The 27,872-nt window shown below is 45.2% G+C and overlaps 1 long non-coding RNA gene across 1 annotated transcript; it reads right to left on the minus strand.

The window, feature by feature from the left end:
* Positions 1-77: 77 nt before the first annotated feature.
* On the minus strand, positions 78-24,106 carry LOC146789326 (uncharacterized). Its single transcript, XR_014969784.1, has 3 exons — positions 23,976-24,106; positions 11,393-11,472; positions 78-680 (listed from the first exon to the last, which is right to left on the minus strand). It is a non-coding gene; the product is annotated as an uncharacterized LOC146789326 (long non-coding RNA).
* Between the last annotated feature and the right edge of the window lie 3,766 nt (positions 24,107-27,872).

Here is a 27,872-nt window from a genome sequence, read left to right on the forward strand (position 1 = left end):
AAAATAACCACCCGACACAGTGATTCAAACAGAATATTGTTTATCTAAAATTGTAAGAAAAGCCAATTAAATGCAAGTTCATTTCTCTCATATTTACCTATTCTGGCTAAAAGTCGTTTTCTAAGTCAGAACTGGTCCTCAGCAAAATAGTTAAAGTTTCTAGCCGTCATGTAGAGTCACCGTCCTCTCCGTCAGCATCGGGACCTCTGATCATTGGTTCGGGGAGAAGTGGCGCTAGACCTCTCTAGTCTACTAATATTTATACCAAATTTACATTCCAAATGTTGCAATCATATCTTACAAAACAGTCGAATGGCGGAAATTATGTCATCTTGGTACATTGGGTTACACCGATAGATTTTCTCACTTATGATAGTCTCAAATAATGAATAGAAATTAGGAGTCCATAACTAATTCGTTACTTCTACGGATGTCTCTTTAGGATAAAATGTATCTCATTCGTGGGACCATTATAAGTTCATCAGGTCGGTATTCGGATTGGCAACAATCTTCACGTTCAGGGGCATCTGGCATCTCTCCCAGATTTGTCATCATGTTCATGGCTTTTCAGTTCAATTTGAGGACAAGGTCATAGTCAGCGCAAAGCCTCCTTTCAATTTTCATCTACTCAAATGCAGGCTGCGGGTGGTAGACATTTTCTAGCAGGCCACAATGGTCAACTTAAGTAAAAAGAAACACAAAACATAATTACTGCATGGAAATGATTATACAGTGTTATTCCCCTGCTAATACCCTTATGTGTATGCATTTATCTAGCCATTTGCGACATCAAAAGTCATTAATGCATATTAATTATAAGCGCAAAACACAATAACATCACATAAGCAACATCTATTCTGTCTATTTGCTCACCAACTTAGTTCACTTATTATTTTAGCCATGCAATAGCATTCCCACGTGTAATTCTTCTGTTAATAAGGTTGGTTAGACAAGACTCGACAAAACTTTAGTAATTACTAATTAATCAGTAGTACTTTTAATAAAACATACGAAAATGAAACAGGTAATTGGTTTAAAAGTAAAAACCCTGCTCCATCACCTCCACCGGTGCATGCCATTGACAAATTACTTTTGCTGTGGAGACACAAGGGGTTGGTGTGCTAGCACAGTGTTGGAGGTACCTACGCATCCGGTTGGAGGCCTACTGCTTTGGTGCACATACCTGTCCACTGCACTGGGAAGAAGGTAGCTATACAGAAGGAGACTTGGAGGCCAGACAGGAGCAGTGACGGAGACCAACCGGAAACAACATGGCGGCTGGGAAGTGACCCAGGACTGGCCCTGTGAGGAGTTGGTGGGGTTGAAGTGCGTGAGAGACTCCTCTGTCCAGAATCGTGGGGAAGATACAGACTAGCTAGCCTGCATAATAGGGGAGGTGCCCTTGGAGGGGTGATACGTGCATTGTTTCTCTGCTGGCTAGTTTGACACAAACAATAGTTGTACCCTATTGGGACTTTTGGTGGCCTGGTCGTAGGGGTCATCATGGTCTGGAGGCCCGGTAGCGGCGGAGAGTGCCTGGCCGAATGTTGTGTTAGGATGGCTAAAGATAAAAACCCCAAGGCTTCCAAGCAAGGAAAGCTGGACCGATTTGCCAAAGTGATGTCTACTCCCGCGGGGGCAGAGGGTAACTTAGCCCCCCGCACAGACACCGACGCGATACCACAGGTGATTCACGCGTCTCGTAAAAGCTTGGAAGGCAAGATTGCAGAGGTTCAGACAGAGGTTTCCTTTCTGCGCCAAGACTTGTGAAAGGTTTCCGAATGAGTCACCGAGGTGGATTAGTGTGTATCGGAACTGGAGGACACCTCGCAAACCACAGGTAAAGATGTAGCGGGACTTATGGCAACCGTAAAGTAGGTGGCATGGCGAGTGGGCCATGCCGAAAATAGGGCCCGCAGAAATAACCTGGCCTTTATAGGTATTCCAGAAAATGCGGAACGCTCTGACCCGGGCCACTTTATACTGACATTTCTCAAGGATGCTCTTCAGAGACGCAATTCTCATCATGCTTTGTCATAGAAAGAGCACACAGAATGACTGGAGTGCAGCCGCAGCCGGGGGCTCCACCCAGACCACTGGTAGCCCAGTTCTTGAATTTTCAGGACAGGGATCTTATCCTCAGGGAGCTACGGAAGAAGGGTGAGATCAAATATGAAAACACTAGAGTGATGGTGTTCCCGGACTTCTCACGAGATGTTCAGAAACTGCGACGAACCTTCAATCCAGTAACAGTGAAACTTCGAGTCCTTGGCATCCTGTACATGCTGTTGTTCCCAGCCAAACTTAAAGTAATCTTTCAAGGGACTACGCAGTTCTTCCAGATGCTGGAGGAGGCATGGTCCTGGGTTGAAGAGCAGCCTCAGCTGCGGCGTGGGTTGCTCGCGGCGGCGGCGGCCCTGACTGTGGACAAGCAACCGAGCTCTAGTTGGGAACATCCAAGGAGAGGCGGCGGCGAAGAGTGCTAAAACGGTGGGCCCCCATTGGGGCTACGGTGGCAAGGTCCCTAAGGTTGAGAGAGTAACAAATCACTGTGTCGGACTCGTACAATGATACAGCTCTGGATTGTGTGTCTCGTACATCTAAGAAATCTATGGAAAACGAATACTCTGACCAATCGGAGCGACAAGACTCCATGGAAGTGGATAGCGAACACCCTCTTTTGGAGCATATTCAATGGCTAGAGGCATCAGGCCCATACCCCTTCCAGTGGTGGACTTCCGATCACCGCAACCACAGAGTAAGGGCGAAGAAGAATGAAGATATGGGGCCAGATGTCCACCTAAAGACGCTGTACGACTCCTGAGGCTTGGAGAACTTTTGGGACTAAGGCCAGGATAAAGGAACGTATACAGTGGGTTGTAGCTAGTGTATTGATTTTTTTTGAGTGAATAAGGAGAAGGGGGTGGGTCACAGACCTCTGGGTGGTTTACCCATGCCAGTGTTGTCACATTGACGGTATTGGAGGTGGTGGGGGTGCCTGCAGAGTGTGGGGAGGGGGGCAAGTGCTGGATATGGTTACATGTTTTGTATTATGTCTTTTGGGGAGGGGAATGGGTAGCTCTGTTCAATTTATGTGAATGAATAATGACACTGAGATGAGACGACACGGTCTGGGCGATGTTTGGGGACTAGGGGAGGTAGGGGACGCTTTAGATTTTGTTCGGCCTTTGGACATGACACTTTGCATGAACGCTGACATTGAGGTGAACTGGCACTGCATGGGTGGTGTTGGGGGCCTAGATGGGAGCTAGAAGCTCTATCTTATCTCTCACAATGGCTATCGATGGGTACTCAGTGCTGACGTGGAACGTCAATGGACCAGGGAATAAAATCAAAAGGGGGTTTGTTTCGAAATATATTAAAAGGCTTAAGCCGGACATCATACTATTACAGGAAACTCATCTCATGGGGCACCACTGCTCTTTCCAGGGTAGGGGGCAATACACTACTTTGGCACATGCATGAGTTACCAGAGGGTCGAGGGGAGTAGCAACTCTCGTCAAGCGGTCACCCCCCTTCCGGGTTACTCGACGCTGGGATGACACGGAGGGCACATACGTGGCAGTCCAGGGTACTTGGAATCACAAATGTTGGCTAATTGTCAGTGTTTATGCACCCCCACGTCTCTAGCGACATATGCTGGATAAACTGTCCGACCTCCTGCTGCAGTCTTGACCCACCACACATCTCATAGGAGGTGACTTCACTGATGTGAGCGACCCCGCTTTGTATCGTACGCTGGCGCAACCGGGGCAGCAGGAGGCAACCGCATTGGCTAGGTTCCAGGTGGACCTCGGGCTCACTGACCTTTGGAGGCGCCATCCATCCACACATGCATATTCCTACTTTTCTGGGGCCCACAAGGTGTTTTCTAGGTTAGACTATCTTTTTGCCCCAGCGGGTGAAATTGACCAGGTCAAGGAGACGGACTACTTAGCCAGGGGAAACTCAGATCATTCACCGCTGTACCTGCGGGTGGGGGGAGAATGGAGAAGTCAGGTCACGACATGGAGGCTGAACGCTTGGACATTGAGAGATGAAACGGTTGCTAAAGAAATTGGGGTGGACACGGACTTCTACTTTAAAGAAAATGAGGGCACCGTGCAATCGGCGGTCACTCTCTGGGAGGCTTTTAAGACTGTCATACGTGATAGAGCCCAAAATATTATAACCCACAAAAAAGGAGGGAACTTCAGGAGACACTGGTGCTGGAAAACAGGCTGATAGAACTTGAAAAGGGGAGTGCCCCTCCCTTGAGTGAACATACCCTCCGTAAAATAGATATTACTAAACGGGAATACCAAGCTCTCATTATTAAAGAGACTCGGGCACATCAACTCGCAGTCCAGCATAGACTGTGTGAGACTGGAAATCGCGTGGGTAAATTGTTAGCGTGGTTGGGCAGGAAGAAGCAAGAGTCGAGGTGGGTCTCGTCTATCAAAGAACCGGGCGGTATTTATACCGCACCTCAGGATATTGTGGAGGTATTTGCTCGATACTACTCAAAGCTTTATGCAGCCCAGACACAAATAACTCAATACCTTGCGAAGGTTGAACTCCCCTGTCTGGCCCCCAATGAGAGGGACAAGCTTGATGAGGACATCACTCTGGCAGAGGTCACGGAGGCCATTGGTCGACTGAAAGCAGTTAAAACCCCGGGGCCTAATGGCCTTCTAGGGGAATTTATTCAAGCGTATAGTTCTCTTCTGGCTCCGCATCTACTTGAGATGTTTATAGCCTCTAAAGAGGAAGGGGTACTTCAGGCAGATCTTAGATGGCGACGGTGGTGGTGATTCCTAAAGAAGGGAAACCCCCAGATGAGTGTGGGTCATATCGACCCATCTCGCTTTTAAATATAGAAACTAAGATCCTGCCCACTGTTCTGGCGACACGCATTGTATCCGTTATCACTTCCCTGATACATGGGGACCAGACGGGCATCATGCCGAAACGTGCCACTCATTACAACCTATGACAAGTAGCCAATTGGATGGCTGAGGTCAGGGACCAAGAGGAGGCTCATCTGCTACTCTCCTTGGATGCGGAAAAAGCGTTTGACACCATCCATTGGCCCTTCATGAGACACACTTTGGAGAAAGTTTGCTTTGGCCTGGGATTCCTGGAATGGGTGGCCTTGTTATACAATGCGCCTGAGGCCAGGGTTAGGGTCAATGGGGCTCTTTCAGAGACCTGGCCAATACGGCGGGTTACTAGGCAGGGTTGCCCGCTTTCCCCCCTACTGTTTGCACTTATTTTGGAACCCCTGGCCTGTTTTGTTGGGGCCTCCCTGGGGCTGGGTGTCTTCATGGATGATTCCCGTCAGATAGCAGAGGAACGCATATCGTTATATGCGGATGATATTTTATTGTATGTGACACTCCCTCAAATCCTCCAAATCGTTGAAGATTATGGGTGCCATGCGGGATATAAGATTAACTGGACTAAGTCTACTCTATACCCAGTGGGGGGGGGGTTGTAGAAACTCGGAATTTCCCTAGCTGCTTCCGCTGGTCCACTGAAGGATTTACCTATCTTGGTCTTTACATTACTGTAGATGTGAACACCAGCCTGGTTTGCAACATTACTCAGGTCTTCTCAAACTTTCAAGAGGATGTTAGGAGATGGTGGAAGCTTCCCTTAACCATTATGGGAAGGGCTGCCATGTTTAAAATGGTAATGCTCCTGCAGTTGCTCTACGTCTTGCAAAATACTTACATTAAGATTCCAGATATGATATTTAAAGGCATTGATAGTGAGCTATGTTTACTCCTCTGCGACGGGGCACATCCACGTATTGCACTTTCAACACTGCAGCGGAATCCCTATAATGGGGTTTTGGCTCTATCAGACATTAGGCCATATTATAGAGCGGTGCATCTTATTACCATTAATGAATGGATCCATGCATCTGGCGATCATCCGACATATAGGCTCGAAAGGCTACAGTTTTGTGACTATACCTATCTTCACTATCTTTATGGAGGTAAAGGATGTAGAAGACTGCTCCAGGCGACCCAGAGCACAATGGAGGCATGAAAGAGCGCAGAGCGACAAATCAAGTGGGACCAAAAATGCACCAGAGAAACCCCACTGTCGGAGGGGACTAGGCTAAAGGAGATTGGAAAGTTGAGTGGCTTTAGGCACTGGGACCTCATATGTATCTCTAAGATAGATGATGTCCTGGAACATGATGTGTTGGCCTCTTTCCGCACCCTCCAAGCTAGATATCAACTGCATGACACTCAGACATATATGTATCTTCGTTTGCAACATACTTGGGTGGCGGAGGGGTTGGATGGGATGACGCTGCCGGAATATGCCCCATTAGAAGGTCGTCTTCTCCAGGAGGAAATCCCGGCTAAAGCTGTTTCATCTACCTGCAAAACATTACTTAATAACATGCCCGATAGACTGGGTCCACTTCGTGCAAAATGGGAAAAGGTCACCGGTGGGTTGGAGGATATAGATTGGGAGGCCGCTCTCATGCATCCACAGGAAGTGGCAATTAAGTTAAGGTTACATCTCATCCAGTACAAAATACTACACCGCGCATATTTTGATAGAGCCAAATTGCATACGATAGGCAGAGCCGAGAGCCCGGAGTGTCTTCGATGTCACACTGAACCTGGGACATTTATACATACCCTTTGGGGGTGCACTGAGATACAAGCCTATTGGGGATCGATTGTGGGGGAGCTTAATCATATATTGGAAGTCCAAATAGAACTGGGGCCACGGTTTCTCCTTTTGGGAATTCCGCCAGAGGTAGACATCCCAAGGCACAAACTTGTTTTAGCTAACTTGCGGTTGGTAGTTGCCATACGGGATATAGCTAAATACTGGGGGGCTCCACAAATACCTACCATTAACGAATGGAGGGCAAGTCAAGACTTGTACATGGTGGCAGACCGGGTGACATATAAGGCCCGGGGCTGTTCTAAAAAGTTCAGGAAGATATGGGCCCCATGGATTAAATATTATGGTCTGGAGGTGGAGGGAGATGAAGAGGGTGGGACTTTGTCGCCCGCAGGACTCAGGGTAGAGCCTTGACCGATGTACTGTTTGTTCCAAGTATGTGTAATCACGAGAACTGTACAACTGCCCAGGATTTCTCTTTGAGGCTAGTCCGCTCCCATGTATGTCCAGTTTCCACCGAGATAGTCTCTTTGTTATATGCTTACCCTACATGGCCAATGTGCAATGCTATGCAATGTGTATTGTGTATTCATGCTTTGTTTTATGTTTTGTTTTAGTTGAAAAATACAATAAAAATAAATTAAAAAGCAGTCACCCAGGTCCCGAAGCCAAAGTGTAATGGGACATATTCCAATTACCAGGCCAAAAGGTTCCCATTTTTACGGGCATCATGCCCAAGCTTGATGTTTTCTTCATGGTGTGTAGTTCTGACAGCAACCCCACATGCACCAGAAGCCTCCAAATCAATGGAGGCCTCACTTTAAGTTATGAAAGATGCCATCTTCCATGACAGGAACAATGTTCTTCCTGCACCTGTGATGGTAAGACCCTAAAACAACACAGCTCCCAGACGCAAGAGTAAGTAAGCTAAGAGGCCTCAGTGTAGGGTTACCAGATGTCTCAATTTGTCAGTTTTTTTGGTTATCTGTCCTGGCATGTTTTCTTGTGTTTTTGGAGATGCTGCACTAAACTAGCCTCTATGAGTTTTGGTGGAGAAATAATTTCCAGTCTCTTGCAGAAACCAGTTTGATTAGCACCCTTTACAGTCTGTGTAATTTACTGCTTCTTAATTGCAGATCTTTACAAAAACACTCGACAGAGGTTTCATTGCTGCTATCGGAGCTCGAACCCGAAGTGTTGTTCCTGACTGAGACCTGGCTTTCTGCAAGCTCAGAGCCTGATATAGTTAGAGCCCTTCCTCCGGTCTACCTAATCCAAAGGCTAGATAGAACGACAGGTTTGGGTGGCGGCATTGCCATTGTTCATAAAAATGACATGACCTGCCGACTACTTGGCAGCCCAATAGCAGACTGTGAGAATGTTCAGTTCTCCATTGAATTTACCCCCTCACTTACACTTTCAGGCCTCCTTATATATCGCCCTCCAGGTCTGCCAGGCCAATTTTGCAAATCCCTGTTGGAAACAACTATTTGTCTCGCAAATACCAATGCTAATTTCACTCTCCTGGGTGATTTTAATCTTCACTTTGATGACCATTCCACCGCGGTCGCCAGTGACCTTGCTCAAGACCTTGCATCATACCATCTCCAGCAGAAGGTCTTCCAACCCACCCATATTAAATGACATCTCCTTGACCCTATATTTTCCAGTTTGGAAGATCTAGAAGGTAAACCTCCTATCCCCCCTACCTTGGTCCGACAATTTCTTAGTCCCCTTTTCCTGGTCCCCTGCTATTACAGGTTCAAACACACAGTTGTCTCGAACTCTTAACCGCCCCTGGGCCAGACTCCCCTTGGAAGAATGGTCCCATGCACTTGGAATGTTCCCACCCGCCCTAGACTCCAACACGGTGACTGCTTATAATTGCCTTACTTCCTGGATTGAAGGCACACTCAACTTAGTACTCCCAAAAACACTTATCCAGAAAAAAGCTGGATCTAATAAATCACCATGGTTTACTCCTGAATTATGCCTTCTCAAACAACAATGCAAAAAGTTGGAGAGGCTATGGAGAAAAGATTTCTCCCACATTAAGAAATCAGAATACAGAGCAACTCTACAAACATATATAGGGGAAATTAAGAAAGCCCAAGCTCTATACTTTCAGGAAAAGATTGCCCTTGCTGTCAACTCTCCTAGGGAAACCTTTCAGATTGCAAAAAAGCTACTTAAAGTCTCTGACCTACCGATGATTCCTGACCCTTCCGGATGCCGGTGTAACAACCTTGCACAATTCTTTTTTCTAAAGTGCAAAACATTCTCAAGTTTCTCCCCTTGAAAGACAATGCTTTCATAACCAACATCATAGTCTCCAGCCGAGCCGAGAACGCCCCTCTCATGGAGACTATTACCCCCCTGACTCTGGATTCTTCCCTCCCTATCCTAGCCTCTGTGAAAAGTGGATCGCCTCTCGATCCTGCACCTTATAACGTTTTGAAAATGGCAGCTTCTATAGTTGCTCCTCCCATCCTCAGGGTGATTAATGCATCCTTTGCCTCAGGTTTGGTCCCCTCTGAGTGGAAGAGAGCTATGGTTAAAGCCCTTATAATTGTTTGTGAACCAAAATATAGGAAACAGTTTATAAAAGACCAGGTAATGTACAGGTGATTATTATGCCTGCCCCCATTGATCAAACAGGACTATTGAAAAGACCACATTTTCATTGAACTTCTTTATTTCTTACTATTTAAATATTTTTTGATTTATACAATAGAGAATCATTTCATTTTTCTCATTTCTTTGGGTCTTTCTATATAGACATTTCTTATCCTCAATGCTGTATCATTTCATATTCAGTTGGACAATCGTATTTACATTCCATATTTACATACAACAGAGATAGAGAGCAAATATCAATTATGGCTTTTGTTAAATCTACGCGCGTTTCGGCGTTCAGCCTTCCTCAGGTGGCCATAATTTCTTAAATCCTTGATTTTCAGATTCCAAATTCCAAGAAGGGATGAATTAAAACCTTCCCTATTTCTTTTCTTTACGATATCTAGTCATCTATTTTCATGGGTGGCTATCTCCGTAATGGGCTGTACTCCGACTCGGCTTACTGGAGAACACGGACAATTTTGGTGAATTCGTGGGCTCCTGCGTCTTTATCATACGCCCTTTACCAGCTTGACTGTTGAGAGACTTCTAAAAGCGTAGGTCAGTACGATTTCGCAAGTGTGTGCGTGATTCGTAAAATCGTGGGTTCCGAATTCCCCCAGACTACGGGTGTGCAGCCTCGAGCTCACTTTTTTCACAGTGCAGCTTGACTTTTGAGGAATCTTTTTCCCGGTTGGTCAGTACATTTTGAAAAATGCTAGCGCAGTTCGAACGTCCGTTGGTTGACCTTTCTCGCCAGTATTAAAGCATGTGACCGAAGCGCTTGTTTCCCCAGAATGTCGTCATGCTATCCGGTCCTGTTCATTTTTCTTCCTTCTAACCCACGATTTTACGAATCACGCACACACTTGCGAAATCGTACTGACCTACGCTTTGAGAAGTCTCTCAACAGTCAAGCTGGTAAAGGGCGTATGATAAAGACGCAGGAGCCCACGAATTCACCAAAATTGTCCGTGTTCTCCAGTAAGCCGAGTCGGAGTACAGCCCATTACGGAGATAGCCACCCATGAAAATAGATGACTAGATATCGTAAAGAAAAGAAATAGGGAAGGTTTTAATTCATCCCTTCTTGGAATTTGGAATCTGAAAATCAAGGATTTAAGAAATTATGGCCACCTGAGGAAGGCTGAACGCCGAAACGCGCGTAGATTTAACAAAAGCCATAATTGATATTTGCTCTCTATCTCTGTTGTATGTAAATATGGAATGTAAATACGATTGTCCAACTGAATATGAAATGATACAGCATTGAGGATAAGAAATGTCTATATAGAAAGACCCAAAGAAATGAGAACAAGCATTTGCAATGCAATAGGTCTCGCATTATAAAAGTGTGAGCAGTTGGCATAGCTAATAATAATGCAACACTAGCTATTGGCTTTGTAAATGATAATGGCATTTATTTATGTGTTTGTTTTATAAAAGAGATTAAAAAAGGCATTGTCATGAACAGTGCCAATAGCTTAAACTTTTGCAAATGCGAGACCTATTGCATTGCAAATGCTTGTTCTACCATGCTAGACAGCTATCAAATAGTTCTATTTCAATGTCGAGGGATGCTGCAAGATGTAGCCCTACTTCTAGGTCTATGACCTGTCCCCTGTTTTTTGTTTTGAGAATCTGGTCACCCTATCTGAAAGACCTGTGAATTTCTCTCCACTAGGGCCTGCTCACTACTGTAAAATGAAGTGGCTTCTCTCCCAAGCACCCCGTCCCCTAACAAGCCCTCCAATCTCACGAAAGCCTCCAAACGTCAGGCACGCTCCCTCTTTGGTACATGGGGATATACAAAAAGTACTTCCAAGAGACTTTTCTAGATATCAGTAAAAACCTGTTTAGCAGAGAACACTCTGGAACAATGCCTTATTAAAATGATCTCTTTAACGCAAACACGTTAAGTGCCACAAAAATATTTAGGAGGTCAGCAATAGAAGGTAATATGTAGGATTATATTAGGTTCTTTCAGCAAGATAAAGGAAGATCATGTTAACACATTAGGCAAAAAGATTATTTTTACAGGAGGCAAGCTAAGGAGCCAGGGTTATACTGTTTTAATTGCATATTATTTTTACATAACTGGAAAAGAGAAGGTTCTTACAGTCGGTTGCTTGTAAGCTCCTAGCTTGAAACGACAGCAGACGATGTCTACAATAAATTCTGCCATTCCGTGCAGCGTGCCTGCAATAAAGATGAACAGAAGTAAAAGTACTGCAGTTGTGAATACAAGCTTACGTTGTCATAAAAGTAAACAGGGGCAGCCTTTAAAACATTTCTTGCATAGCAGCTTGGAAGAACAACGGTGAACAATTGAAAAACATAAGCTATATCTTTGACTTTCAAAACTTCTGCAGAAATAAAATTTGGCTTCTTTCTGACGACAAATAAAACACTTGGGATTCGAGAGGAACTCAATATTTATGTATTAAGACTTGTTTATCCCAAGTGAGAGTGCCCACCAAGGGCAACTTCGCAATAACAAGCAGTGAAACAAACAAGCATTTGCACTGGAATAAGTCTCGCATTGCTGAGAGTTGAGGCAATTGAAGTTGTTCATGTGAACGATTTTACTTACGTTTTTTGGTTTGGAGTTGGCAGAGCCTTTTAGTATTGATATGACCACAATTAGTCAAGAGGCTGCAGGCTAGGTCTTGAGGTCAGGAAATAAGCTGAGGCCACAACCGAAAAGGGCCGGAGGGGAACTCCTGATAAATTTTGCTTCAAACTCTGATAAATAATGTAAGGGGATAGGGCTCCAATTGAGAGCTTGTGAATGGATAAATGCCCGCGCAGGAATGTGATTCTGGAATGCTGCCACATAAAATAACATGTATTTGTTGATTAAATCAAAGCTGCGCATGGTGACTTTTAGAAATTCAGTGTGTTTGCTAGTGTGTGGGCAAGTTACTTAATACACGCCATACTTTCACAAGCAGTGTCTGTACACAGTGAGCTATGGTAAAAGTTGATCAGCCCTCTGTTTACTGCGCAGCCCCTGCTTCCTGCCAGGCCAGACTTTAATTTTGTCACAGAAGAGCAACAGTGCGCATGCGCTGGGTGACTAATGCGTAATCGTAATTACGGGTCGGGGCTGGTTTGGCAAAAGATGCAAGATGGGCAGTTGCTTTAATGCGTTTACTCTGCTGGTGCCTTTGTTAAAGATGAATCGCGGCATGCCGTGCTAAAAAAAAATACATTTAGTGGGCCGACCTGCGCACAACAAAAGATAAGATGCACTGGGGCCATTGTAAAATATTAAGCGCGCTATGCTGCGCTGCAAAAAAAGATAATCACATATAAAATGTTACCTTGCACGCTAATGCAACCCAACCATAGAAAAACACCTAAAATTACAAGAACAATTACAAGAACAACATGTCGGGGAGGTGCGGTTGTGGCAGTGAGTAGCTGTTATGCCTGCACTGGCAGCTACAACAACAATAGGTTGTGATATACATAAGAGGAAAGAAGCGATGATTAAGGGACAGAAATTGGGTTAAATCGCCGGGGACAGACGAAGAGATGGCGTAATGAATGGCCAGAACTGCCTGCTTTGGAACTGCGTGTGGGGGGAGGGGGCGGCTAGATTCGAGGTGACAAGAAGGGCTGGGCGAGAAGGGAGGGGGGAATGTCAGCAACAGAGGAGCCCGCGAAAGTGAAAGTGATCGTGATTACGATCGCTACGGAGGAAAGACACATGGCGCTGCGCGCGTGCACGTTCACGTGCACTGTAGCTTTAGGCCACGGCAGCACTTTGAGAAGCCCACATATAAAATGTCTCTTCGAGCCTTTGGCTCGCGAGACCTAAAAATGAAATGATTCTCTATTGTATAAATCAAAAAATATTTAAATAGTAAGAAATAAAGAAGTTCAATGAAAATGTGGTCTTTTCAATAGTCCTGTTTGATCAATGGGGGCAGGCATAATAATCACCTGTACATTACCTGGTCTTTTATAAACTGTTTCCTATATTTTTGTTCACAAATATTTGCTTTAAAACCCTGAGATAGGAAACTAAATTAGGGGTACCCTTGTTGAATTGCAGTATAAAGCCCTTATAATGAAACCTCATTTGGACCCTAATGACTTAGGCAATAACCAGCCTATCTTGCTCCTCCCTGGAGTGAGCAAAATCTCAGAAAAACATGTGAATTACATTCTCTCTGCGTTCCATGAGTCTCATGATTTGCTCCATCAATCTCAAACAGGTTTCCATCCCCGCCAAGGAACCGAAACCGCTTTGTTAGCGGTGGTGGAGGAATAAAGAAAGATTCTTGACTCTGGAGGCTCATCCGCGATCATTCTCCTTGACTTGAGCGCGGCCTTTGACACGGTGAACCATAAAATTCTGGTTCACCGTCTCTGGGATGTAGGAGTGTCAGGCCAAGCTCTCTCCTGGCTCCAATCCTTCTTGGAAGGAAGGTGTTTTCAGGTGTTTGAAGATTATATCACCTCGGATCCCTTACTCTTGCAGTGTGGAGTCCCTCAGGGTTTTTCCCTGAGCCCGACTCTTTTTAATCTTTACATGGGTCCACTGGCGGACATTGTCGCCCCTTTTGGAATCCATATAGTGTCTTATGCGGACGACACGCAGCTAGTCGTAGCACTGAATTAAACTGGTCAGTCACCCTCCGACCTCCACTCCTGTTTGGAGGAAGTGGCTAAGTGGATGAGTCTTTCCCATCTTAAGCTCAATGGCGACAAAACCGAGCTGATGATGCTTGGTAATCACTTAAGTGTTAATCTCAAGGCCCTCTGGCCGGTTTGCATGTGTTCGGCCCCAGTCCCAAAGCCTGAAATAAAAAGCCTAGGCATTTGGCTTGACCAAGACCTCTCCTTTAAAACCCAAGCTAGGAAGACGGTCGCTTCATGCTACAGCCTGCTTAAAATGCTCCGCAAAGTCCTCCCTTACTTCCTTTCCCAGCAAAAAAGCTATTGATACAGGCTCTGATCCTATCTAGGATAGACTACAGCAACGCCCTTTATCTGGGAGCCCCCATTGCAGTGGTAGCTGGACTCCAGATTGTTCAGAACGCGGCGGAACGATTGCTTACTGGCACCAGCCATCGCTGCTCTGCGAAGCCCGCATTGCGCTCCTTGCACTGGCTTCCAGTGCAGGAGAGAATACACTTCAAGACCCTGTGCATTGCCCACAAGTCTCTGGAAGGGAATGGACCTCCCATCATCAAAGATTTGATCCATCCGTATTAAGACTCAACAAGTCTTCGCTCCGACACACTTAATCTGGCAGAAGTGTCCAGAATCAAGAGAGCTAGAAGTGGGGGTAGGCTTTTTTCATACAATGCCGCCAAGCTTTGGAACGCTCTCCCACTCCACCTCCATAGGGAACCTTCCCATTCCATCTTCCGGAAGCATTTGAAGACCTGGCTTTTCCCATAATTTTTGGTTGCTCACTATGGTTTTCCGCTCAGCGCTGGGATGCTTCCGAGTAGCCATGCGTTTTACAAAAACCCATTTCATTTCAATAGCTGTATTTAAATTACACCCCTTAGTGCTTCGGGGTCTGTGCTAGCTCCATAAGTGAAGTGTTGTCTTTCAAGTCATCCTGTGCCCTCTACGATGTGAAATTATAGCCCTTCTTCTCTTTTTGTAAGGTATCCTGATTTATTGGCTTTAGGAATCTGGTCACCCTAACTCAGCGTGATGACGAGTTTGAGACTCCAGTTGAGGGTTCCTCCAACCTTTTACTCTCCGAGAGGTAGACAAGATAAGCACCAATTTCATTAGGCAGTTAACGAATGTATCTAGTCTGAAGAACTAAAGAGATGCCAGCCAAAAGCTAGGGACAGCATGCCCACTAGCAACACTGATAGAAAGCAGGGTGTGGTCCGAGGGAGAGGGGGGTGCCAGGGGCAGAGGCTTCTGAGCCTCTACCCCTGTTCTAGATTGAATGAAGGGCACCGGGTGCTCCCCTTCCAGGCTCACCTCCATTTCAAGCATAGTCCACTCATGATACCCCAAGCTTGCAGGCACCATCCAGGAAACAGTCGGCCCTGACTGCCGATTCCACAGGGGTAGGTATAGGGGAGGGGGAGAAGTACCCAAGAGCAGCCTCTGACCCTCTCCCTGTGGGGAGGGAAACAATGAATGATGCAGCTCAAGGAAATGCCCAAAACTAAAAGAAAAACCACCAAAAAGGAAGATTCCAGATAAAAAGGCGAGTCAAGATCAGCCAAAGCCAGATATCTGAGGCCGTAAGGAAGGGCAATGTTGCACACCACAGTCAGCTCTCAAGCATCAGCCAGGTCATGTTGTGTCTGCTCCTTGATCCCACATGCTGTAGGTGCAGATGGCCTTTACTTGTCCCAAGAAGTAGTCACAAGAAAGCAAAATGCCTTATTAACCTCTGCAGGATAAGAGCTAAGATCTTAGCCAACAAGATAGAACCACACAGGGTAGTTGTAAACATAATCAGATACGACACCAACCCAACAGCACTAAAAATCCTCTCTGAACCCTCTGATATCAAACCGATGCATAGTAAGGGTGCCATAGGGGAAGATATCATATGGCTCTGAGATTTTCTGGAGAAGAGATTTTTGGAGGTAGCAAACTCCCAACTCAGTGCATGTCTGCTCCAGCATCCATCTGTGGGCCAAGAGTGGTTCTTAGTGTATGCAGGGTGGTATTCTTAAACAAAAAGTGGATATGGAATTCCTATGTAGGACTGTCAAACTTGGGGATAAAAAGGGAAATGGGACACATGGAGGAGGATTTAATGAAAGTATGACTAACCCATGTCAAGAAATTTGGAACACCTGGGTGGGTGGATACACTTGGTTAGAAGGAAAAGGACAATCCCTAATTGTATGGAAACGTACACTGTATTTCTTATGTTTCAGAGGAAAAGGAGAGCTTCCAATGAGCACCAATGCTAACAATGTAGTGATATTATTTATCACGGATATGCAATTGAGCACCTCCACATTGATGGATTATTACTGGCAATGTGGCAAGCATGCCTACACTCAGCTCACTTTCGAATGGACTGTGTTTCCTGGTCACCATGCACACCCCAATCCTGGTCATTCTTGGAGGAGAGCTGTTGGATTTGTACCAGCACCTGCACCAAACTTGTGAAAGGAGATCTGCAGACTATTTTGGCTGGGCACAGTTAATAGACATACCAGAATAATTTAGACTGTTCACAGAAGCACAACTGGCTACAAATCACCTGGTGGGAGATGCTCAAAATAATGAATAGCAGTAAGCTCGGCTTCAATTCTATCAAGGAAGAAATGCGAGCAATCCGCCTCATGGTAACACAGCACCGTTATGTACTGGACTTAATGACGGCAATGGAGGAAGGAGTCTCTGCCAAGATTGGAGCAGCCTGCTGTACGTTCATCCCAGGGAATGACATGTACAATAGAACACTGATGCTTGCCATTCAACCACCGCACAATCTACAAAGAAACATGCATGAAGAGGGTGGTTTTTTAATTGGTTCTCATGGCTCCCGTGATGGGTATCCAGTTTATGTAATAACTATTGCAAGTTATCATTGTGTTTCCATTGGTAAGCAGGCTTATATAATTGGGGATCACCTGCTGTTAAAGTCCAGTCCTCAAACTGGGAAGAATACAAGTAATTAGAAAATTAGTTGTAGTCAAAATCGAGCATAAGGAACAGCAGGCCCCAAATAAAGTAACTGTACAATTGCATAAGTAAGATAGTCTAGATGAAAAATCACCTAGAGCTGGAAATGGTAATACGGAAATCAATGAATTTAGAATCACCCATTCAGAACTCCACATCAACCTTGACTCGCAAATATGTAGTCAAGCAGGCCCTGAGACCTAGGCTCGGATTACTGATTGGTAGGTCACATTTGGGATGATACGTAGCTAGAAGGCAAACACTTGGACAGGAAACTCTTGATCAATCTCACAGATAGGCGCAGCTACATTACAACGGCCATGGATGTTGCCCTAATAATGCACACATGGCTGGAGGGGGTACCCGTGCCCCTAAAAAACCCATAAAAAGGCAGATGCCACATGAGTTAGGAACACATAGCCAATCAGGATCTAGCACATGTAGTGATCACGGGTTCCCCATGACAGACATCTGGACACATTATCCACTGGCCACATTGGGTCCACATGAGGTCGAGGCCCACCTGTAGTACCCATTAGACCATTAATTTAGGACTCTGAAGGCAGCAACCAACATTCCTCGCCATATATGGTACACCGGAAACTTTTATAATCTGTAATGTTTTTGTATAAAAGAAGGACACATACCGATTGTAAATTGAGACAGTCCTCAGATCTCATGCCTGTAACTGTTCTCCCAAGTGCAATGTCCAGTTAAACAAACTGTTCCTGTTGTACCAAATGTCTGTTGTCTTTTGTTTTTTGAAGAATTTCTAACTCAAGCAACACAACAATAGCAAGACACGAAGTACAACTCTAGGTCTGTCTGCAGCCTGACTGTATTTTGTTGGCAATGTTTGCTTGCAATGTTTTCTGAGAAAGATTATTTGGAAACTGCTCATGTGACTGACAGAACCCGAGCAAACTAGTATATTTCCAATACAATGGAAGTATGTACAATTTTGCATCAGGGATACCTTCTTCAAAAAATGCCCCTTTCAAAAACATTATGATAGCTTCTGTGTCTTTTTGATGCACACACTTGAACACTACCCATCGAGTGTGGTAATCCAGCAACACCACGATGAAGCGCTCTCTGAGCATTTTGAGGTTAAGTGGACCAATAATGTCCATTGCCAGTTTGGACCAAGGTTTATTAGGGACCTCTACCGGGGAAAGCAGCGGTTTGCGTGTCTGGTGAATTTTGTCACTCTTCCCACACTCAAAACATTCTTTCACAATGCTCTGTGTCATGGAGTCCATGTCTGGCCACCAATACTCCAGGCGTACCTTGTTCTTAGTGAGACTGCGTCTTAGGTGACCTATGTGTGCTAATTTCACAATTTTTCCCCTTAACTTTTCAGGAGGGATGATCTTCTCTCCTCTACAAACCATTCCTTCTTGTATGTTAAGCTCTAGTCTCACCTCCCACTATTTGCATAGTGACGCAGGAGCCTCGCTTTGGTTGACGGCCAGCCCTCCCTTATGTATTCCTTAAGGGACTTCATTTACTCATCTGCTCCCACAAAGGCTTCCCATTCCTCTCTGTTAAGACTCGTTAACTGTAAGACATTTTCCCACACTCCCCATTGTCAGAATCCTCCTCAACTTCAATCGGTGAGCGGGATAAATAATCGTCCACAATATTTTGTGCACCAGGCACATATCTGACCTTGAAGTTATAATCTTCCGAACCGAAAACCCATCTAGCAATCCTGGGTGTAGTCCTGTCCGACCCTTTCGTGGTGAAAACAAACATAAGGAGTTTGTGATCTGTTTTTACTGCATATGGTATTCCCCATAAGAAGAACTTGAAATGTCTGATGACCCAAAAACAGGCAAGCGCCTCCTTTTCTACCACCGAGTAATTTCTTTCTGCACCTTTGAAAGCACGAAAGGCAAATGCCACCATTTGCTCCTTGCCCTCCACACATTGAGTGAGACTGGCTTCCAACCCTTTGTTGCTGGCGTCAGTACATAGAATCGTTGGTGGGGTCAAATCTTCCAAGAGATGGTGCAGCCAAAATACCTTCTATCACTGCACTGAAAGCGTCACTACATTCCTTGCTCCATACATATGGGACCTTGGACTTGAGCAAGCTCCGTAGTGGTTCTACAATGCTGGCATAGTTATGAACAAATTTAGAGTAATACGCAGATGGGCCCAGAAAAGACTTAAGGTCCTAAACACCCGACGGCGCTTCCGTGTTTTGAATAGCTTCTACTAGATCAAACTTGGGTTTGATGCCATCTACCTATGCCACTCCTATATGACACTTCTCCTTTTTTAGAGTGAGTCCAGCCTTTTCCAGATTGGACAACACACTTCTCAGCCTGACATTATGCTCCCCCACATCCTTTCCATAGATGAGGAAGTCATCTTGGAAGTATAATGCTCTGGGAAGATCCCTTAGCACATGCTGCATAATGCATGGGAAAGCAGCTGCAGCCGAGGCCAATCCAAATGGCATGCACAGGAACTGGAATGCACCCAACGGGGTAATAGAAGAAGTAGGTTAGCGGGAATCTGGATGGAGATCTACCTGGTGCTAGGCCACTGTCAGACCCCGGACACTGAAGCAACTAGCTTGTTTAATCAATGTGAGAACCTCATGGATGCTGGACAGTGGGTGTCTGTCCACCCAAATGTTTTCATTTAGGTCCCTGAGATCCACACATAGCCTAATGTCTTTACCAGAGGCTTTGGTGCCGAGAACTATGGGGTCAAACCATTGGGAATTTTTAATGGGTTCAATCACACCTAAGGCCAGTAGGCAGTCCAGTTCGAGTCTTAGGAGGTTTTGCATCAGGTGGGGAATGGGCCTGATTTTATGTGCAACCGGCTTGGCCTTAGATTTGAGTTTGATAGAATGTTGATAGTTTTGCAACAGATTCAAATTTTCACTGAATACCTTGGGGAAATCATTACAGACCACCATCTCTCCCACTGTTTGGTCCACCAAAAGCACTTTGTCGGGGGTATTAGGGTCCAATTTGATACCCATTTCCTTGTGATGCCTCCACCCAAGTAAACTGGAACCTTTCTCTGTAACATAAATATTGCCAACTGTTCTCCTGCCTTTGAATCCTATTTCCATCGTAGTCGTCCCCAGTAAAGATGTAGGATCTCCATTGTAGCCCCCAGGTTGTATATGAGGAGATTGCAACATGTCTTGCCATGCAAGAAAAAGTTCAGAAAATAATTTTACATCAACTAAAGTGTAGGGGGAGCAAGAGTCGGCATATACAGATACATGTTTCTTATCCAGAGTGATATTGCATGAAGGAAAACATGTGCCTTCACTCAGAGCTATCTTGAAGTTGGAACACAAATTTGGTCTCAGCTGGTAAGTCATGTTCAATGGCTAAGACCGGCTTATTCCTTTGTTCTCTACAGACTCTTGCTATGTGGCCACTTCTTCCACACTTGTGACACAAAACTGCTCTCACTGGGCAAGCTACATTATTTACCAAATGGGTTGGGCTGCCGCATCTGTAGAACTTGGGTTTGACTGCTGAAGAGGAGGTGCTACTGATTTTATTTTTGTTGTCCTTCCCTATATCTTGTTTGTTAATGACATTTACATCAGTTAGCTTGTCTCCACCCTCTTTCATAGCCACAATGCAGTCGGCTGTGTGTTCAATTCCTACCGCAATGTCAATTGCTTCTCTATGGTCAGGATTGGCAACCAGTAGTCTATCCTGGATCTTCGGATTATTGGTACATCTGACCAATTGATCTTTAATAAGTGACTCTTTAAGAGACTCAAACTCACATGTATTCGCTAAACATTTTAAAGCAGCAATGAACGGTTTCCCATTTTCGTTTTTTCCTTGTACTCTTGAGAAAATGTTGTGCCTTTCTAACACTACGTTAATTTTCTTCACGAAGTGCTTCTCTAGCCTGTTCACCGCAGCTTGATAGACGTTTTCATCTTCGTCACTGTCCTCCTCGTATGGACCGGACACGGATATATTATCACATGTTTTGCGACCTTCAATATCCAAGTTATGAAGTAATGTGGGTAGTTTCCTTAACGGAGAGAATTGTTCCCACCTATGGCAATAAGATAGGATTCCAACAAGCCAAACCACTGTTTCCAAGGTAATAGGGGTTCACCAACCTCGTTTAGAAAAGGAGGTGGTTGTGACATATTCACAGAAGCCATGGCAACTGAGAGAAGGAAAAGTTAAAGTCACAACGTTGATATAGATTATGCTGGATAATACCACCAAAAAGCTATGCCCATCAGCGAGTAGGAATAGTGCAAGCACTAAAGAAACATTGACTGTGCACATAAGCGAATTTAGAAAAGAAAACACAGTGTTTGAAATAATTACACAAGCTGTACCTATCAGCCAACAAAGAACTGACAGGAAGGGGTGTTTATGAGGAGAATTAGCTGTGCCTATCAACAAAATTATTAAAAAACGTGCACCCATTCAAATTGAACAAGCTGTGCTCATGAGCGAACAAGGGGACAGACAGGCAGTTGCTATGGGCAAGGAGAATTGCTGTGCCTGTCAGCGTTGAAAAAACACACCTGGACACTTCAAAGGAAACCAGCAAGAAAGAAGACGATGCCAAAAGCCAGTGATTGCTTGAGCTGTCAGCTGCGGAACACAACCCCACAACACACCACAATAGGAGGGGGCAGCAACCACACGGACCCCCTGCCTGAGAGGAGGAGCGGAGGGCGGCAACCCTGAGGCGGAAGAGGACTGTCCCAGGAAGTCGGAGACGTACCTCAGGACACCGACGTCTAGAAAGTCCGTGGTCCGAAGGACAAGCACCGCGGATTGCTGCTCGATGAGGTGAATTTTGATGCAGTAAGATAGAGACACAGTGACTCGGCCTCGACTCAGGAGAGCCACTCTGAGTGGAAATTTGGGGGTAGCCGCTCAGTGACTTGGCCTCGTCTCAGAAGAGCCACGCTGAGAGGAAAAGGTGGGGGCAGCCGCTTGCCGCAGTAACACGTGAAAGTTTGTCACGTAGTGAGACCAGCAGGGTTCGTCGCAGCGGGCCCAGGGACGGGGAAGCAAATGCCAGTGAACTACTTGTCCCAGAGGTGCCGCACTGAATGAAAGCAGTGGGCAGTCGCCTGCCACAGTGACAGGTCTCCAGTCGGTTCCACCCCGATGCTATGATGTGAGAAAAGCAGAGGGTGAACCACTAGTCATCGCAGTGGGTCCCAAAACGGAGATGGACCTCCAGCAACAAGCTATGCACAGTACCCTAAATCCTCACTGGGAAGAGGATGCGACGGCTTGAGGATCTGACAGCTGATGTAGCAGGACACGGGTTGGCAGCCTGGAGACTCAAAGCAGAACACCGGTTACCAGGAGGTGAACTCATCCAACCGTATCACTCCGGAGGTACAGGAGTGGAAAGAAGCAGACAGCACTGGAGAAGAAGTAGGGGGTGGTGGTGAACCATCCCCACACAGTCCATTGTCGCCAATGATAGAACTGAAGACAACACTAAGGGAAATGTTGAAGAAATTTTTCCGTTACACCACAACAAGTCCAGTCAGCTGGAGTCAGCTGTGGAATCTTCAGAACAAGATAAGCATGAACCAATGGGATGGAAGAGGGGGGATGGAATGTACCAACTGCCAGATTATAACACACATGTTATAAGTATATGGGTATTATAAATATGTTATGTTACGTTATGCTACTCTATGCTACGCTACATTAGATCGTAGAAAAGTTAAGAGCTCCATTAAAGACAGTGGAGTAGCTCTGCATTTATAACGGCTGGTATAAGCCTGGAGCTCCAATATTCCAATGTTTGTCTTAATGTTTCTCCCTTTTTAATTTAGATCATTATACCCTTAGTGGGTGGAATGTTCTAATATCCTTATAGCCCTTATGCCTCAGGCTATACCAGTTGTTAAAGGCCCTCTCTGTTGCTCTAGCCCCTCACCTGCGGCTATAGCTTGGATTCAGTGTCTTTAACAACTGATATAGCCCTCGGCTGCAGGCTATAAGACTATATTAGAACATTGGAATGTTAGGAGCTACACTGAAGACAGTTGAGTTGCTCCTGGCATATTATGGCTGATATAAGCTTTCTGCTCCAACATTTCAGTGTTTTTCTTTCTATTTTTCTCCCTTTCTAATTTAGAACATTTTACCAACAGTGGGTGGAATGGTCTAATAGCCTTAAAGTCATTCTGTCTTGGACTATACTGGTTGTTAAAGGACCTCTCTCTCATTATCAGTCTGAGACACCGTGTATAGAGCCTAAACCAACCGGCATAGCCCGTGGCAGTGGGCTATGAGGCTAAAACAGGTTATGTTATGTTATGTTACGTTATGATACATTATTTTGCTTTATGTTACATTACGTTATGTTACGGAACAGTACGTCATGTCAAGCTATGCTATGCCCATTTATAAAGCAGTCTCCATAATCCCTGTGAGGCCTACAGTGCTCTGTAGTCCCATTATTCAGATTCGACTTTGTCCTAATGTATCACAGGAATTACCTAAATACACAAGATAAAACAAAACGTGCACATTTTTGGAAGACCACGATGGTCTCAATAGCTGTGGTAGGTGACTGGGACCATGTCAGCCCATTGCCTTCTGCAGGGGGCGCTGTCTGATCACATTTACATTGAGAGTGTTAGTTGAACTAACAACAGATCTGCATTTAAATCACGGCCTTGAGAATGCCTGGAGAGGACGCATAAAAATGCCCTCTGCCACTTTAATCAATGATTTATTCCTTAGAATTGTATTTGTCTAATCTTTAAGTAATTCCCATCAGACACCAGTCTCCAGCCTTCCGACAGGTTTCCTGTATAAATAACGGTGTCAGTGCTCGATATATGCACAGTGCACACACTTCACAGGCTCCGGGAGATTGCAATGAAATAAAAACACACTTCTGCCTCAACAGTTCAGCCTTGCGCCTTCATAAGGGATGGATGACGGGATGCTTTTATGTGTTTCGCTTTCATAGCAGCATTACTGGGACAAAGCGACGCGAGATTCCTATTTGTTTTCTTTAAATGTTCTTTAAAAAGATATGGAAAAGAAGCAGGTATAACAAACCCTTCAGCTCTTTGCTCGGTTGATTCCAGGACTGAGAAACGCAGTTAAGTTTTAACAAAAGCCATGAAGCAGACATGGCGTCCAATTTAATGACATCCGGTAATCCGAGCCCCAGCGGATGCTGACAGCAGCTCTCAGTGCTCCCGTGAACCGTGCACAATGTACAGATCACCGACTGCTAGCAGAACATGATACCGGCGGCACCGACAAGTCCTGGCATCGACGCGCATAGCTGCCCTGGTGTTCAGCGGCAGGGGGGGGGGGGGGTGCTAACATGTTGGAACCTGTCTACAGAACAGTTCACCTTCTTCAGGCCAGGCATCCTATCTCAGGAGCAAAACAAAGATGTTCGACCTTAGCATTTTACCGTCTGAAATTTAGAAACATTATTAAGTTAAGAAGCGTTACTTATATTTACCAATGTTGCCAGTAGTTTAGTGGAGTAGGGTGCCAGGGAACCTAGTTAGCCTGTTGTTTTTTTAATTATAGATTATGGTTCATCCTCGTACCTCCCTAATATCTGGAACAGGGTTTTTAACCCACTGAGACGTATTTCTCTGACCCTGATTAACAACGTGCGATCAGCGTTATTGCAGATTGGGAAGGAAGTACATTTTGCCGTCGTGCTTCTCAGCCCGGGCTGCTGCAGCTCGAGCTGCTGTGGGCTCTGCTGGGCAGTGTCTGGAGTCTTACCTTCCACACGCCCGAGTATTTCACAGGTCATTAAAGGCCATTTGCATATTTACATACCTTTTTAAACTGGTTAGGGAGGCTTAGTGTTTTTTTTTTTTCTGGTTCCAGTGCCCCCACTCCAGTGGCGTAGCTAGAGCTTGTGGCGCCCGGGGCTATCCCTCAGATTGCCAAACCCCCCCCCCCACCCCCCCCCCCCCCGGCGGGAGGGCATGCACTTCAAAGAGGTCCGAGAAAAACGTAATATCGCCTCTAATAGTTACCTTGATCATGCAAGTTACATGCTCACATGCTCATACATGACACGGTCCAAGGCTACACAGTTGAATACACCGGTGACTGGCAGTACAAAAACCTCATATGACATCCATCAGAGAGCTGCGTGAACAATTACCTGGTAATCCCCTCAACACAATGCAAACATGCACACACATGACACTGTTCATGTAACCTTCATCTACAGATGACATTAAATGACCATACATCATGGTCCCACCATTAAAGCAGTGGGGAACTGCATGAACGTGATGTGCTCTGGGGACCCAAAACCAACTTAACAGTGTCGAAGCCTGTGATTCTTTATCTTTCAAAAACAGCAAATTAATTATTCACAGGGAATGACTCACTGTGTGCCCTTAAAACTAAACGCAGCATAAAGGGGTCAGTCAGCTCCACCTTGCCAACACAGACCAGATACAAAGCCCACTCTGGTGGCCCAAAGGCAACATCCAGGGGTCGCTCCCTGTCATTACTTCCAAGCAGCAGCAACCAACTCCCTGGGAATGAAAAGACATGTGCTCTTGGTACCCAAAACCAGGTTGTAATAGTGCATCTCTCCTTCACAGCAGCCTCAGCACACACATGGTGCACAGCCTGCCTGGGGGCCCAAAGCTAAAATACAGGGAGGGGCGACACATTATGATCACAATCCTTAAACACAGTTGTGGGGGCCATGGGAACTTGTTCAACTCTATCCAAGACCCGGGACAAACTGTTCCGGCGCTGCGGCACTCCTTGAATATTCAGAAGAAACAAGAAATATTAAACCACAGTGATGTCGGCCAAGAATGGTCAATGTTTCGAAATAAAGAAATGTGCAGGGCAAATAAATAGATACAAGACAAAGACGACATCACGCATGTTAAGTGTGATTGTCAGCTGCTAAAATTTAAGTGAAATACATCTAGATTAAAGGAAGTAGATGTACATAGGTGAGTCTTGAGCATACCAGGTAGGCTGCATTATGCTAAACTTACATGAGATGCTGTTAGGTGTGTCTATTTAAATATATTGCCAAACTAATACCACACATACATTATGGCTAAATTAAAGAAGACAATAACAATCAAACTGAATATTAAGGGATGTAAAGCCAGGGAATCGAACCCTGGATGTACATGAGATAATCATGGAGATTATGGGATGGGCTGTATTGTGCTATACTACTGTGCCCCCCTGTTATATGTGCCCATTAAAATCTATTACCAACATAAGTTAAAATAATTTGAGTAAGCTACATCTGAATTATACATTAGAGAAGAAAATTGTGCAATCTACATGACTTATATGGGGGTACTGCCAAAGAGATTCAACCCTTGATGTGCATGGACAAGTCACAGATGATACACAGAAGAGTTCTACTGTACATTGTTGTTTTGAGTAGTTCCAACGTCAGTTGGTAAAGAGCAGCCTCAAAGTGCATAGCTGCCAAGCTTTCAGATTGCTGGGTGTGATATTTTCATAATTTTATTGCAATTATGAGTCCGCCGCCGCAGACATTTGCACCAGTTTTAGTCTTCTTAGAGTTTCTCATTGCTCAAATGGGTGTAATTACTGATATATATATATATATATATATATATATATATATATATATATATATATATATATATATATATATATATATATATATATGTTTCCCTCGTCTTCATTGCTTGAGTTTTGCTCGCAAAGAAGTGTCACTCATAGTCGTTGAAATGTCACTCACAACTACAATTGAATTATGAAAATGTCACACATAGCAATTTGAAACCTTGGGAGCTATGCTCATAATCGTTGAAATGTCAATCATAATTACACTGAAGTTATGAGAAAATGTCACACATCTGAAACCTTGGCAGCTATGCTGCCACTCTGCCACTCACTAAATATCCCCTCTGAAAACGTTTAGCTCTTACCTCACTCAGCCTCCAGCAGCACTCCACAGTGGTGGCAGCCAGAGCCAGGGTCTCTATGGCAGGGGTTGGTTCACGTCTGGGGACGGAGGACACAAAAGAACCTGGGAGGGCAATGCACAGCAAGACACACTCCGGACAGGGAGGGGACCTCATGGAAGAGGACGCGATGCAGGAAGAAAAGAGAACGTGCAATAACATGGTCAGGCTTGTGTCAGAGAGCAGCGGGAGGTAATGAAGGAGTAGAGGCAGGCACATTGGTAGAGGGACTGTAGATGCACATACTTAGGGGGGCGACCAACAGGCGAGACAGGAAGAGAATAAGGAGGGCCAGTGTGAGGGAGAGAGGCCAGGGAGTGATAAAGAGAATGAGGAGGGTTTCCAGAAAACTGCATTAGCCGTTCGGGCAACCGGAGAGGGGTCTTCATTTTCCTAATGGGCTGGAAGTGCAGCCAATGGTGGGAAGCTGTGAGCCGCCTGTCCTGTGGGCTGAGCCTGTAACTTACCCCCAAGTCTACCCAGGGCACAGGAAGGGAGCCACTGCCGAGAGAGACAAGGGCTGGAAGGCAGTGCCAGGGCAGGGCTGCTCTGTGGAGTGCCATGCTGTCAGCTTCAGACATCCATTGTTTGAATGTAAATGGTCGAGGATCAACTAAGCCCCTGGGTCCAAGCTGTTACATTCTTCCTCAATGTGGAGTGGGATTTTAATGTGTGTAATGGGTCTTAATTATGGAAGTACTGCTCAGATGCTGGAACCACAAGATTTGTCTGTTTACATTATTATACACCCAGTTATTGATCGCTTATGGAATGCTTTCTGAAGCCCCATGCCTCTTCTCTGTGGAGAGCCTTTCAGCTTCAAACCGTTTAGAGCTGTGCTCACCCATTCTTTGAACGTAAAGTGTTGAGGATCTTTAACACTGTGTGGCCATTCAACCCTAACCATACATATCACTATCCCCATCGCACATACATGTTCATTGTAAAATACTAGCATGCATCGTAGCCAGCAGGATAAACCCACTGAGGCCCA

Source organism: Triturus cristatus, chromosome 10 (genome assembly GCF_964204655.1).
Source record: "Triturus cristatus chromosome 10, aTriCri1.1, whole genome shotgun sequence".
In the NCBI taxonomy this organism is placed as follows: domain Eukaryota; kingdom Metazoa; phylum Chordata; class Amphibia; order Caudata; family Salamandridae; genus Triturus; species Triturus cristatus.